The sequence below is a fragment of the Arachis stenosperma genome, chromosome 7 (genome assembly GCF_014773155.1).
Source record: "Arachis stenosperma cultivar V10309 chromosome 7, arast.V10309.gnm1.PFL2, whole genome shotgun sequence".
Taxonomy (NCBI): Eukaryota; Viridiplantae; Streptophyta; class Magnoliopsida; order Fabales; family Fabaceae; genus Arachis; species Arachis stenosperma.
The window spans coordinates 43,828,815-43,844,670 of NC_080383.1; the positions used below are offsets into that span (position 1 = coordinate 43,828,815).

The 15,856-nt window shown below is 37.8% G+C and overlaps 1 non-coding gene across 1 annotated transcript; it reads right to left on the reverse strand.

Moving 5' to 3' along the window:
- Positions 1-4,484: 4,484 nt before the first annotated feature.
- On the reverse strand, positions 4,485-4,588 carry LOC130942328 (small nucleolar RNA R71). Its single transcript, XR_009070903.1, has one exon. It is a non-coding gene; the product is annotated as a small nucleolar RNA R71 (small nucleolar RNA).
- Positions 4,589-15,856: the final 11,268 nt, after the last annotated feature.

The window sequence follows — 15,856 nt, forward strand, 5'->3', positions numbered from 1 at the left end:
TTCTTTAATTTTTGCATTGGGGTAATTTTTGTCCCCTTATTTAGTTACTTAATAATCTTTTTTCTTTTTTTTCTTATTTTTTTTTGAAATATAAGAATAATATATCAATGCACATAGTATTTTAATTATTTTGATTTCACGTGATCATGCTCCCAAATTTCAAATAATTTATTCACTTTAATACCTTTTTCCTATCATCCCATGTTCCCATAAATTTCCCCACACTTAGTTGATACACAATTTCTATCTTAAGCTAACCAAGGATTCAACTTGGGATTTTTAAATTATTTTTCTGGTTAAGACTAGTAATGTGCTTATAGAACAGAAGGGGATTAAAAGGCTCAAGTGGGCTAACATGTAGTTTTTAGTATGTTTTAGTTAGTTTTTAGTATATTTTTATTATTTTTTACGCAAAATTCATATTTCTGGACTTTACTATGAGTTTGTGTATTTTTCTGTGATTTCAGGTATTTTTTGGCTGAAATTGAAGGATCTCAGCAAAAATCTGATTCAGGCTGAAAAAGGACTGCTGATGCTGTTAGATTCTGACCTCCCTGCACTCGGAATGGATTTTCTGGAGCTACAAAAATCCAATTAGCGTGCCCTCAATTGCGTTGGAAAGTAGACATCCAGGGCTTTCCAACAATATTTAATAGTCTATACTTTTCTCGAAGATAAACGATGCAAACTGGCATTTGACGCCAATTCCATGTTCCATTCTGGCGTTAAACGCCAGAAACAGGTTGCAAGTTGGAGTTAAACGCCAGAAATAGGTTACAACATGGCGTTTAACTCCAGAAATAGCCCAGGCACGTGAAAAGCTCAAGTCTCAGCCCCAGCACACACCAAGTGGGCCCCAGAAGTGGATTTTTGCACTATCTATCTCAGTTTACTCATTCTCTATAAACCTAGGTTACTAGTTTAGTATTTAAACAACTTTTAGAGATTTATTTTGTACCTCATGACATTTTTAGATCTGAACTTTGTACTCTTTGACGGCATGAGTCTCTAAACTCCATTGTTGGGGGTGAGGAGCTCTGCTGTGTCTCGATGGATTAAAGCAATTATTTCTATTTTCTATTCAAACACGATTATTTCTATCTAAGATATTCATTCGCACTTCAATATGATGAATGTGATGTTCCGTGTCACTCATCACCATTCTCAATCTATGAACATGTGCCTGACAACCACCTCTGTTCCACCTTAGATTGAATGAGTATCTCTTGGATTCCTTAATCAGAGTCTTCGTGGTATAAGCGAGAATCTATTGGCAGCATTCTTGAGAATTTGGAAAGTCTAAACCTTGTCTGTGGTATTCCGAGTAGGATTCAGGGGTTGAATAACTGTGACGAGCTTCAAACTCACAAGGGTTGGGCGTAGTGACAGACGCAAAAGGATCAATGGATCCTATTCCAGCATGAGTGAGAATCGACAGATGATTAGCCGTGCGGTGACAACACATCTGGACCATTTTCATTGAGAGGACGGATGGTAGCCATTGACAACGGTGATCCACCAACATATAGCTTGCCATAAGAGGAATCTTGCGTGTGTGAAGAAGAAGACAGGGGGAAAGCAGAGATTCAGAAGACAAAGCATCTCCAAAACTCCAACATATTCTCCATTACTGCATAACAAGTATTATTTAATCCATGCTTTTTATTTACTACCAATCAAAACTGAGAATTATTATTATCCTGACTAAGAATTACAAGATAACCATAGCTTACTTCAAGCCAACAATCTCCGTGGGATTCGACCCTTACTCACGTAAGGTATTACTTGGACGACCTAGTGCACTTGCTGGTTAGTGGTACAAGTTGTGAAAAGTGTGATTTACAATTTCGTGCACCACTTGTCTGTGGTATTCCGAGTAGGATCTGGGATGGGATGATTGTGACGAGCTTTAAACTCGTGACTCTTGGGCGCAGTGACAGTGTGCAAAAGGATCAAATGGATCTTATTCCGACACGATTGAGAACCGACAGCAGATTAGCCATGCGGGAAACCGTAGCGAATATGTTTTCACTGAGAGGATGGATGGTTTCCCTTAACAACGGTGATCCACCAACATACAGCTTGCCATGGAAGAGAGTACACATGATTGGATGAGGACAATAGGAAAGCAGAGGCTCAGAGGGAACAAAGCATCTCCATACGCTTATCTGAAATTCCCACCAATGAATTGCATAAATATCTCTATCCTATTTTATGTTTTATTTCTCTTTTAATCATCAAAACCTCATAACCATTTGAATTCTCCTGACTGACATTTATAAGATGACCATAGCTTGCTTCAAGCCGACAATCTCTGTGGGATCGACCCTTACTCACGTAAGGTATTACTTGGACGACCCAGTGCACTTGCTGGTCAGCTGCGCAGAGTTGTGAGAAAAGTGTGAACTCACGATTTCGTGTACCAAGTTTTTGGCGTCGTTGCCTTGGGATTGTTCCAGTTTGGACAACTAACAATTCATCTTGTTCCTTAGATTGGGTAATTTTATTTTATGTTTAAGCTTTTTATTTTAATTTCGAAAAAAAATTTAATAAAAAAACCAAAAATATTTTGTGTTTCTTGTTTGAGTTTAGTGTCAAATCCCAAGTTTGGTGTCAATTGCATGTTTTCAAATTTTCCCAAGATTTTCGAAAAATCTCATGCATTGTATTTTTCATGATCTTCAAGTTGTTCTTGATAAAGTCTCCTTGTTTGATCTTAAAATCTTCTTGTTTTGTGTCTTTTGTTGTTTTTCATATGCATTTTCAATTTGTTAGTGTCTAAACATTAAAAATTTCTAAGTTTGGTGTCTTGCATGTGTTTCTTTTCTTAAAAATTTTTAAAAATATGTTCTTGATGTTCATCATGATCTTCAAAGTGTTCTTGGTGTTCATCTTGACATTCAAAGTGTTCTTGCATGCATTTTTTTGTTTTGATCTTAAATTTTCATGTTTTGAGTCATTTTATTGTTTTTCTCTCTCTGCATTAAAAATTCAAAAATAAAAAAATATCTTTTCCTTATTTCACTCATAAATTTCGAAATTTTGGGTTGACTTAGTAAAAAATTTTTAAAATTTAGTTGTTTCTTTCTAGTCAAGTCAAAATTTCAACTTCAAAATTTTTATCTTTTCAAACCTTTTTTCAAAAAACAAATCTTTTTCATTTTTCCTTCATTTTTTTTCGAAAATTTTAAAATTGATTTTCAAAATCTTTTTCTTAAATTCATTTCATATTTTCGATTATTTTACTAACAATTAATGTTTTGATTCAAAAATTTCAAGTTTGTTACTTTCTTGTTAAGAAAGGTTCAATCTTTAAATTCTAGAATCATATCTTTCTGTTTCTTGTTAGCCAAGTCATCACCTTTAATTTCAAAAATAAAATCTTTTTAATTTCCTTTTCAAATCTTTTTCAAAATAAATTTCAATCATATCTTTTTCAAAATCTAATTTCAAAATCTTTTTCTAACTTCTTATCTTTTCAAAATTGATTTTCAAATCTTTTTCAATTAACTACTTGACTTTTTGTTTGTTTTACTATTTCTTATCTTTTTCAAACCACCCAACTACTCTCTCTCATCATTTTCGAAAACCACTAACAACTTTTTCAAAAACTTTTTTAATTAACTAATTGTTTTAAATTAATTTTAATTTTATTTCTTTTAAAATTTTCAAATTCTAACTATTAATTAAAATAAAAAAAAATTCTTATCTTTTAAACTAATATTCGAAATTCTTCTCTCTCTCATCTCTGTCTATTTATTTATTTATTTACTAACTCTTCTCTTCTACTCATAATTCGAACCCCCTCTTCCTTTCTGTGTTCGAATTCTTCATCTTCTCTCTCTACCTCATTCTTCTATTCTTCTCTTCTTCTACTCACATAAAGTAATCTCTATACTGTGACATAGAGGATTCCTCTTCTTTTCCGTTTTCTTCTTTTTCATATCAGCAGGAACAAGGATAAAGACATTCTTGTTGAAGCTGATCCTGAACCTAAAAGAACTCTGAAGAGGAAGCTAAGAGAAGCTAAAGCACAACACTCTGGAGAGGACCTGACAAAAATTTTCGAAAAAGAAGAAGACATGGCCGAACCCAATAACAATGGTGGAGATGCAAGGAAGATGCTTGGTGACTTTGTTGCACCCTCTTATGACTTCTATGGAAGAAACATCTCAATTCCTGCAATTGGAGCAAACAACTTTGAGCTTAAGCCTCAATTAGTTTCTCTAATGCAACAGAATTGCAAGTTTCATGGACTTCCATTGGAAGATCCTCATCTGTTATTAGCTGAATTGTTGCAAATTTGTGACACTATTAAGACCAATGGGGTTAATCCTGAGGTCTACAGACTTATGCTTTTCCCTTTTGCTGTAAGAGACAGAGCTAGAACATGGTTGGACTCACAACCTAAAGAAAGCCTGAACTCTTAGGAAAAGTTGGTCAATGCTTTCTTGGCAAAATTCTTTCCAACTCAAAAATTGAGCAAGCTTAGAGTGGAAGTCCAAACCTTCAGACAGAAGGAAGGCGAATCCCTCTATGAAGCTTGGGAAAGATACAAGCAATTGATCAGAAGGTGTCCTTCTGGCATGCTTTCAGAATGGAGCATCATATGTATATTCTATGATGGTCTTTCTGAATTGTCCAAGATGTCATTGGACCACTTTGCTGGTGGATCTCTTCATCTGAAAAAGACGCCTGAAGAAGCCCAGGAACTCATTGAAATGGTTGCAAATAACCAGTTCATTTACACTTCTGAAAGAAATCCTGTGAATAATGGGATGACTCAGAAGAAATGAGTTCTTGAGGTTGATACTCTGAATGCCATATTGGCTCAGAATAAAATATTGACTCAGCAAGTCAATATGATTTCTCAGAGTCTGACTGGAATGCAAGCTGCATCCGGCAGTACCAAAGAAGCTTCCTCTGAAGAAGAAGCCTATGATCCTGAGAATCCTGGACTGGAAGAAGTGAATTACATGGGAGAAGCCTATGGAAACACCTATGATCCTTCATGGAGAAATCACCCAAATTTTTCACGGAAGGATCAACAGAAGCCTCAACAAGGTTTCAATAATAATAATGGTAGGAGAAATAGGTTTGGCAATAGCAAACCTTTTCCATCATCTTCTCAGCAACAGACAAAGAATTTTGAGCAGAGCCTCTTGATAAACCCCGCTTTGAGGGTTTATTTTGTGTTGAATTTAGAGCATTTTGATAACCTTTTTCTCACATTTAGCCAATGAATTAGCATAGTTTTGTAATCTCTCCTGTATTTGTGCTTGAATATAAAAACATGCTTTTTAAGCCTTTAATTTGATAATTTCAATTCATCCTTGATTCTATAAGATGCCTTGATGTGTTTGCTAGTAATCTCAGGTTAAAATAGGCTAGGCATGGATCAAAGGAACAAGGAAGGAAGCATGCAAGTGGAGAGAAGCATAAAAAGCCAAAGAAGTAACCTCGGCCAAGGACTCGCACGCACACGCGCACAAGGCGCTCTCGCGCACATTGCGAATTTGGCCAGGGACGCGTAGGCGTACCGTGTGCGTCCGCGCCGATGGCCGCACGTGAGTTTTAAACAGAAAACGTGCCCAATGATTTATGGGAAGTTGTGGGGCCCAGTTACAACCAATTTTGGCGCCCAAGTGCTTTAAAGGACGAAGGATTGAAGGGGATTGACATATTTAGTTCATTCATACACTTTAGGATTAGTTTAGAGGTAGTTTCTAGAGAGAGAAGCTCTCACTTCTCTCTAGAATTAGGATTAGGTTTAGGTTAATCCCTCCTCTTAGATCTAGGTTTAATTCATGCTTTGATTTACTCTTCCTCTATCAATTTTTACTCCTCTCTTCTTCCTCTTTCTAGTTTTATGCTTTAATCATTGTAATTCTTCATTTTGTTATGGATCTATTGTTGTTCTTTTGTTTTCTTTCAATAATGCAATTTGAGGTAATTCATGATAATTGTGATTTCCTTGATTGTTGTTGTTAATTCTTTGTATTCAATTGTAGTTAGAATTCATTCTTGTTGTGATTTACTATACTTTTCTTTTGTACCTTCCAAGTGTTTGATGAAATGCTTGGGAGGATGTTAGAATAGAATTTTATGTTCTTGGCTTGGGAAGATAACTTAGGAACTCGTGAGTTACTAATATCCAAGTGATTGATAGTTGATAGCCATTGACTCTAGCCTTCATTAATTCAATTAGTGGGAACTAGGATTTATGGACTTGGATCAATGCAACTCACTTGACTTTCCTTTGCTATTAGTTAGAGGATGACTTAGTGAGATTGATCCTTGCAACTATCATAATTATGATTAGTGATAATGATATAGGTCCTTGATCATCAAACCTTGCCAAAACTATTTTGTTAATAAAATTTCATTACCATTTACTATTCATGTTTCTCATCTAAAACCCCAAAATAAACAAGTTCATAACCAATAACAAGAACACTACCCTGCAAGTCCTTTGAGAGACGACCCGAGGTTTAAATACTTCAATTTATAGAGTTTAGGGGTTTGTACTTGTGACAAACAAATTTTTGTATGAAAGGATTATTGTTGGTTTAGAGACTATACTTTACAATGAGATTTCATTAGTGAAATTCTAAACCGTCAAAAATTCAATCATCAAAATGGCGCCGTTGCCGGGGATTTACAATGGTGTTATGTTATTGGTTATTGTACATATGTGAATATTGTAAATAGGTTGCCTTTGTTTGTTTACTAGTTTAGTTAGCTTTATTTTGTTTTTTCCATAATGAATTCTCACTTTGGCTATGAGTTTGGATCTAATTGTGTTATAGGAAGTGTGAACTTCAATGATGACACTCATTATGGATGGAACACTCAAAGATAGGAGGAACCTCAAGGACTTGATCACTCCTATTGGCAACAACCTCCAGACACTTATAGGTATAATTCACATCCTAATGCATGTCAATTCAATGGTTATGGTGACTCCTTTTGCGATAATCAACCACCATATGCCTATGATTCTTATCCTCAATATGATGCTCAATCATACTCACAAGCCCATTTCTACCATGTACCTTTATATGACCCTTATCCATCATATGACCAATCACCCATACCACATCCTTGTGATCATTATGAGCAAGAACCTTTAGAACCACCACAACCCTATCAAGATTATTACCAAGAACCACCTCAATGCACATCTTCTCCACAATTTTATCAAGAGGAACCACCTTCCTACCATGAACCCTCTCTCTAAAATAATGAACCTTCCTACTCATCCCAAGCCCCAATGGACGATCCTCTCACTTTGTTATTTCAAGGACAAGAAGCCATGAAGCGAGATACACTTGAGTTTGTAACCAATTTGACCAAGGTGGTGCACGCTTTAGCCCACCAATGTTTGAATACTCAAGTTGTTTCCGTAACCCCATGTGAAGAACCAGAGGAAGAGTAAAGCATAGAGAAGATATCGGCAAATCCGGTGAAAAAGGAAGAATCGGTACTAGTAGTAGAGCAATTGAAGAAGCCTACGGTTATTGAAACAAGGGAAAAAGTGGTCCAAGATTTAAGAGATGTGGAACCGCCATGTGAATCTCAACAACCTCCGAAGCCTATCAAGATTGAAGAACATGAGAAGGTTGATCAAGAAATAGATTCAATCATGGAGGAATTTCTATCTACAATTGAATCTCTTCCTAGTAGACATGAAGTTGAAACCGTAGAAGAGCGTGCACAACCTCCCAAGGAAGAAAAAGATGGCATGGTGTACATTGAAATTGAAGAATATGAAGAGATTGATCAAGAGACGAATTCTTTCATCAATGAATTCCTATCCAAAATTGAATCACCTCCCATTGAGCAAGAAATCGAAATTCTTGAAGACAACACCAAGCCGAGTGATAAAAAGGAAAAGATTGAAATTGAAGAAATTTGTCAAGAGGTGGAAGCAACAAAAGAAGAGCATAGGAAAGTAGATCTTGCCTTGTCTAAGTGTGGGGAAGTTCTCCTTCCCAAGTCACCATCCAACACAACATTCAAATGGGTAACATTCTTATCCCTAAGCTTTACTTTCTCGCTTGAATATAATTTGATTGAAACGGATGGACAACTTAGAGCTCTTTGTGGAATTAAAAGTAAGAACGAGTTGTGTAGTGGTTGCAAGTTAGGAATTGGGCTTATTAAGGTCAAAGCTTCAAGGTATAAGAACTATGATTGGAAGAATGCCACTTTGTATGGGTCTAGAAAGAAAGCTTAGTGTGCTGAAGAGAATTCTATTTGTCAACCACCCGGAAAGAAAAAATATGAAGATCAACTTGAAGATGGGTGCGAAAATAAGATATGGGATCCCGGATCGAAGAATGAAGACTGACTATGGGAAATCATATCTTGGGTAGAACTCTATCCTAGATTGGTGAAGATGGTTGGGAATTCTATCAACCAATTGAGAAGCAAAGATCCTTGGAGATTCAAGGATGAGTACAAGCACAAGCCGCCATGACAATGAGCTTCCCAAATGTCCAACTTAAGGACTTTAACTAAAAGTGCTAGGTGGGAAACACCCCACCATGGTATACTCTTTCCACTCTCTTGTAGATTTCATTAATAAGTGATTTGAGTTACCATTGTAGGTAGTTTTCCATTTCATTCTAGTTGCCTTAATAAATTGATTATTAGCATAGTCACATGTATGTTGTGCTTAGTAGTAGATGAATAAATCAAATTGCATTTTTGTGAATTGTATGATTTTTGAGTGAATAAAGAGTTGTAGGCATTATAGGGAGCTCATGAGCAATTTTTTTTCTGCTTTTTAGGCAAGTAAAAAAAAGGGGGAATGACGCGCGTGCACGCCATACGCGCACGCATCCATGAGTGGATACACCACCATACAATTTCCAGAGAGTTGGGCCTCTCTTGCGCGAACATTAGGCTTTTAGTCCAACTCGTCCCACGCGGACGCGCACAACATTCGTGCGCGCCTATCAACCATTAAGGGAAAGCACGCGGACGCGCACTTGCTGCGTACGCGTCCCTAGACTCATAGCAGCAGCCCATACATCCTCCAGAGAGTTATGCTAGTGTTGGGCCAACACTAAACCCCTGGCCCAACCCCCATCACGCGGACGTGCACTGCGCGCCTCTGCGCACTTGCCGCGTGCGCGCCGATCCAATGACGTAACTTCCAAGCTAATATCCAGAGAGTTAAGCCAACTCTGGGCTCGCGTTAAGCCTCCAACCTAACTCCTAGCACGCATGCGCACATTGTACGGGCACGCACCCTTACCAACTCCCGCCACCCACGCGTAAGCGGGCAAGGCGCGCACGCGTTGGTTCCCAAATTCATCAATGCACGCGGACGCGCCCTGTGCGCGCCCGCGTCAATTTGAAAATAGGATAACCCTAGGACGCGAGGAGCGCTGCGCACTCGTGCACCTCACCCCCTACTCTCATCTTCTCTAATGTCTCCTACCCTCTCTTCTTCCCTGCCACGCTCCGACCACCATGCCGGCGCGCCAGCGTCGCCGACAACCGCCACGCCACCACTTCCCTCTCCCTCTCTTCCTCGCTCTCTCGTTCACACACACACACTCTCCCTCTCACTCTCTCCCTCACGGCCACAACCGGCGCACCTCCACCGCCGTGGGTCTCTGCCGCCACCATCATCCTCGGCGGCAGTTCTGTTTCTGACTAGGCCACCCTCATTCAGCCCAGTTCTGATCCCCTTCTCTGCTATACTTCCAGGTTACCTGCCATAACTCTATTTTTCTTGATTCTTCTTTTTACTCTTAGTTACTGTAATTACTGTTAGCTTAGTTAGTTGATTGTTAGGTTAGATAGTATAACTGCTGTTAGGTAACTAGGTTCTGGATAGAGGATTCTAGGCCTGATAATTGCACTGTGTTTGTTTACCTACCTGAGCTTATGTTGATTGATTGTTGAGTGACATTCATACATGTTTGCTATGGTTGCTAAGTGGTATGCTCAATGTCTGTTTCTATCCCTGTTTCCGATACCTGCTGCATTTCTCACTTTGAAATTATATTGCTGCTGCTTGGTTATGTGATTATTACTTGGTCATTGCTCTGTGGATTCATATGACTCTCCTGTTATTTTCTGCCTATCTTGGAACGTCCAACTTTATGACAGAATGCTGCCCGATTTTTCCAAAACTGTTTTTGACTTCACACTCTCACTTCGTTTTGAACTTGGCACTTTCAAATTGAGTTTTGCTTAACTCACACCAAGTTTAACCCACGGGACACTTGGGCCAGTTTTCTTCTATTTTCATTTTGGTTCCCCTGATTGGTAGTAACTATAGGAACTTCAGGAAGCGCTTACACGTTTCATTGATCCACAATTTGCAATCTCCTTTTACAATGGACTTTCTTTCAACAATTGGTGAATTTTACTTGTGTAACTCATTTTTACTCAAATCCACTCCTATCATGATTTGTGTTACACAACATGCATTTCAAACTTGCAACATCAATTACACATTTTGCAATTCTCTTTTAATTAGGTAAGTTTCCATCATGACACTAACTATCAATCTCACTTTTTAACTCACTCACTTGTTTAACCTACTAACTTCAGCTCTCATTTCACTTACCTCCGCTCCCAGATTCTCCAGTCTTCGATGAGCAGGATCAGGAGGAGGAGGCTATTGAGGAGCCGGCTCAGCAGGATGCACCAACAGAGACACATGCCACTACAGAGACCACATAGATCCAGCAGCCAGCACCACAGCTTCAGCCAGAGCCAGAGCCTACCGTGTACCTATCCCTGATCCTCAGGATTAGCATCGAGGACGATGCTTGATCTTAAGTGTGGGGAGGTTTCCGGTGGCACCATTAGAGGACTGGTGAACATTTTGGCATATTTCCTAGTTATGCTACCTAGCTATCTTATTTTGCGCACTTTTGTATATATTTGTCATTTTGGATATTTTAGATACTTTTGCCTTAGTAGTTGCATACTTTGCTATTTTGAATTTTAGATATTTTGGATGCTAGATTTCTTACCTTTAGTTGGATTGTTCTTTATATAGTTATCTTTTTAGTTTGTGGTTGTGATTAGAAATTGGTTTGGAATTTTCAAGACCTAGTTAACCCTTTTAGAAATTATTTTGCATAAGAAAATTGTTTTTGATTGAAAAAGGAAAGGGTAAACTAAGGAATTTTTAGAATTTCTCAATCACAACAATGCTTAGTCAAATATTGAGATTTTCCAAGAAATTTAACTATAGAGCACACCCCAATTGATTGAAAAATTTTGTAGAACTTGCTTGAATTATCTATATTTTGTGAAACATGTTTTGAGCTAAGAACACAAGCAAGTGAGTTTTGAGCCTATTGATGTGGTTACATTTTATAACCACCTATTTTCCCTTCTTGTGTGCAATTGTTCTCTTTCTATGATTGTGATCCTAGATTTGCTTGATTCTATATGTCCAATTATTCCTTGTATTCATGCATTTGTATGATTGAGGCCATTGTTTCATTAGCTCACTTAACCAAATAGCCTACCTTTTATCATCCATTGCAACCAATTTTGAGCCTATACTTAACCCACTTGTTTCTCAATTTAGCACATTACAAGCCCTAAAGCGGAAAACAATAAAAGTCCCTTGTTTGGATCTTTGATTGGCTTAAGCTAGTGAGAGTGCTTATTTTCAAGATTAGTGAGGATTGGGAATATTGGTTGGGATAAAAAAAGGGATGTTTTGTATTTTTATATTTGGGAATTGGTGTGTGCTCATGTATTGATTAAGTGTAAGACCTTATGCATTGATATTCTTGAAAAAAAAATAATGAGAAAAACAAAAGAAAAAGAAAGAAAGAAAGGAAAGAAAAAGAAAAAGAAAAAGAATATATATATATATATATATATATATATATATGTAGAAAAAGAAAGGATGAGAAAAGCAATAAAAGGGGACAAAACGCCCCAAAGTAAAGTTCAAATAAAAGATCAATGCATAAGTGTTGTGAAATGAAAAGAAAATGCATGAGTATATGAAAAGTGAAAGATGGGTAGTTAGGTTAGAATTCCATTATGTAGGTCATTATATAGGTTAGCTGGGAAAGTTTAAGTTCATCAAAGGTCCAAATTCTAGTCCACTTATCCATATATGATCCTACCTTGACCTTAACCCCATTACAACCTATGAAAGACCTCATGATGAATGTGTGCGTGCATGGATTAAGTGTTGATTGTTAGATGAAGACCAATTCTTGGAAAAACATTATTAGTAGAGAATTGAGTGAATTAACCCTTAAATATTTGAGTGAATAGAGCGGATACACATCCGATGAGGGTTCAAAAGCTCAATTACATGTTTTCACCACTATCATTTATATGCATGCAAGTTCATAGTTCTTTTGATAATCCAATGCAATTGTGGTTTGGACTTGGTTCCTATTGTTCTAGCTCTCGTGTTTACACATGCTTTCTTGGGAATTGATTTATTTGACCAAGCATTTTCATTTACTTTAGGTAGTTGCATTTAGATAGATTGCATGTAGTTTAGTTGCATTTAATAAATGCCATACCCCTTAGTTCCTTCTTATTTAGCATGAGGACATGCTAAGGTTTAAGTGTGGGGAGGTTGATAAACCCCATTTTTAGGGTTTATCTTGTGTTGAATTTAGAGCATTTTGATAACCTTTTCTCACATTTAGCCAATGAATTAGCATAGTTTTGTAATCTCTCCCGTATTTGTGCTTGAATGTAAAAACATGCTTTTTAAGCCTTTAATTTGATAATTTCAATTCATCCTTGATTCCATAAGATGCCTTGATGTGTTTGCTAGTAATCTCAAGTTAAAATAGGCTAGGCATGGATCAAAGGAGCAAGGAAGGAAGCATGCAAGTGGAGAGAAGTATAAAAAGCCAAAGAAGTAACCTCGGCCAAGGACGCGCATGCGCACAAGGCGCTCGCGCGCACATTGTGAGTTTGGCCAGGGACGCGTACGCGTACTGTGCGCGTTCGCGCCAATGGCCGCACGTGAGTTTTAAACAGAAAATGTGCCCAAAATTTCTGGGAAGTTGTGGGTCCCAGTTACAACCAATTTTGGCACCCAAATGCTTTAAAGGACCAAGGATAGAAGGGGATTGACATCTTTAGTTCATTCATACACTTTAGGATTAGTTTAGAAGTAGTTTCTAGAGAGAGAAGCTCTCACTTCTCTCTAGAATTAGGATTAGGTTTAGGTTAATCTCTCCTCTTATATCTAGGTTTAATTCATGCTTTGATTTACTCTTCCTCTATCAATTCTTACTCATCTCTTCTTCCTATTTCTAGTTTTATGCTTTAATCATTGTAATTCTTTATTTTTTTGTGGATTTATTGTTGTTCTTTTGTTTTCTTTCAATAACGTAATTTGAGGTAATTCATGATAATTGTGATTTCCTTGATTGTTGTTGTTAATTCTTTGCATTCAATTGTAGTTAGAATTCATTCTTGTTGTGATTTACTATACTTTTCTTTTGTACCTTCCAAGTGTTTGATGAAATGCTTGGGAGGATGTTAGAATAGAATTTTATGTTCTTGGCTTGGGAAGATAACTTAGGAACTTTTGAGTTACTAATATCCAAGTGATTGATAGTTGATAGCCATTGACTCTAGCCTTCATTAATTCAATTAGTGGGAACTAGGATTTATGGACTTGGTTCAATGTAACTCACTTGACTTTCCTTTGCTATTAGTTAGAGGATGACTTAGTGAGATTGATCCTTGCAACTATCATAATTGTGATTAGTGATAATGATATAGGTCCTTGATCATCAAACCTTGCCAAGACTATTTTGTTAATAAAATTTCATTACCATTTACTATTCATGTTTCTCATCTAAAACCCCAAAATAAACAAGTTCATAACCAATAACAAGAACACTACTACCCTGCAAGTCCTTTGAGAGACGACCCGAGATTTAAATACTTCGATTTATAGATTTTAGGGGTTTGTACTTGTGACAAACAAATTTTTGTTTGAAAGGATTATTGTTGGTTTAGAGACTATACTTTACAACGAGATTTCATTAGTGAAATTCTAAACCATCAAAAATCCAATCATCACCTCTCTAGCTTAGCAAACATAGTCTCTGATCTATCTAAAGCCACTCTCAGTTTCATGAATTAAAAAGGTCCTCCATCAGAAATTTGGAGGCACAAGTGGGTCAGTTGAGTAAAAGAGTCACTGAAACTCCTCCTAGTACTCTCCCAAGCAATACAGAAGAGAATCCAAAGAGAGTGTGCAAGGCCATTAATATGACCAAAATGGCCGAACCTATAGGGGAGGAGGACGGCGTGATTTCCATTGAGGAAGACCTCAATGGACGTCCACTAACCAATAAGAAGTTCCCTAATAGGGAACCAAAGGAATATGAGGCTCATACAGAGACCATAGAGATTCCACTGAACTTCTTATTACCATTCATGAGCTCTAAAGAATACTCTTCTTCTGAAGAAGATGAAGTTACTACTGAAGAGCAAGTTGCTAAATATCTAGGAGCAATCATGAAGCTGAATGCCAAGTTATTTAGTAATGAGACTTGGGAGGATGAACCTTCATTGCTCATCAATGAACTGAATACATTGATTCAGTAGACATTGCCTTAAAAGAAATCAGATCCCAGAAAGTTCTTAATACCTTGCACCATAGGCACTATGACCTTTGAAAAGGCTCTGTGTGACCTGGGGTCAGGTATCAATCTCATGCCACTCTCTGTAATGGAGAAACTAGGGATCTTTGAGGTACAAGCTGCAAGAATCTCACTAGAGATGGCAGACAAATCAATGAAAAAGGCTTATGGACTTATAGAGGATGTCCTAGTGAAGGTTGAAGGCCTTTACATCCCTGCTGACTTCATAATCCTAGACACTGGGAAGGATGAGGATGAATCCATCATCCTTGGAAGACCCTTTCTAGCCACAACAAGGGCTCTGATTGATGTGGACAGAGGAGAGTTAGTCCTTCAATTGAATGAGGACTACCTTGTGTTTAAGACTTAAGGATTTTCTTCTATAAATATGGAGAAGAAGCATGAAAGCTTCTCTCAATACAGAGTCAGACAGAGCCCCCACACTCAAACTCTAAGTTTGGTGTTGGGGGGCCACAATCATGCTCTGAGCATCTGTGAAGCTCTGAAAAGAGCTCACTGTCAAGCTATTGACATTAAAGAAGCGCTTATTGGGAGGCAACCCAATTTTATTTTATTTATCTATGTTATTTTATGTTTTCTTTAGGATCATGATCATGTGGAGTCACAAAAACAACTACAAAAATTAAAGAAAAATAAAAAACAGCATAAAAAATGGCACACCTTGGAGGACGAGCTTACTGGAGTTTAAACGCCAGTAAGGATACCATAATGGGCGTTTAACGCCCAGCCTGGCACCATTCTGGGCGTTTAAACGCCAGAAATGGGCAGCAGTCTGGCGTTTAAATGCAAGTAAAGATATAAAAATGGGCGTTTAAACGCCCAGTCTGGCACCTTTCTGGGCGTTCAAACGCCAGAAAAGGGCAACAGACTGGCGTTTAAACGCCAGAAAAGGGCATCAGCCCGGTGTTTAAATGCCAGGATTAGCATTCAGAGGGTGTTTACACGCCAGAATGGTGCAGGGATGAGAAATCTTTGACACCTCAGGATCTGTGGACCCCACAAGATCCCCACCTTCCTCAACTCACTCTCTCTCTTCTTCACACATTCCAATAACACCCTTCCCTAAATACCCTTCACCAATCACCTCCATCTCTCTTTACCATCACCTCTTCACCACTCACATCAACCCACTCTTCCCTAAAAACCCCACCTACCTCAACATTCAAATTCACATCCTTTCTCTCCCAAACCCAACCCCTAATACACGAACC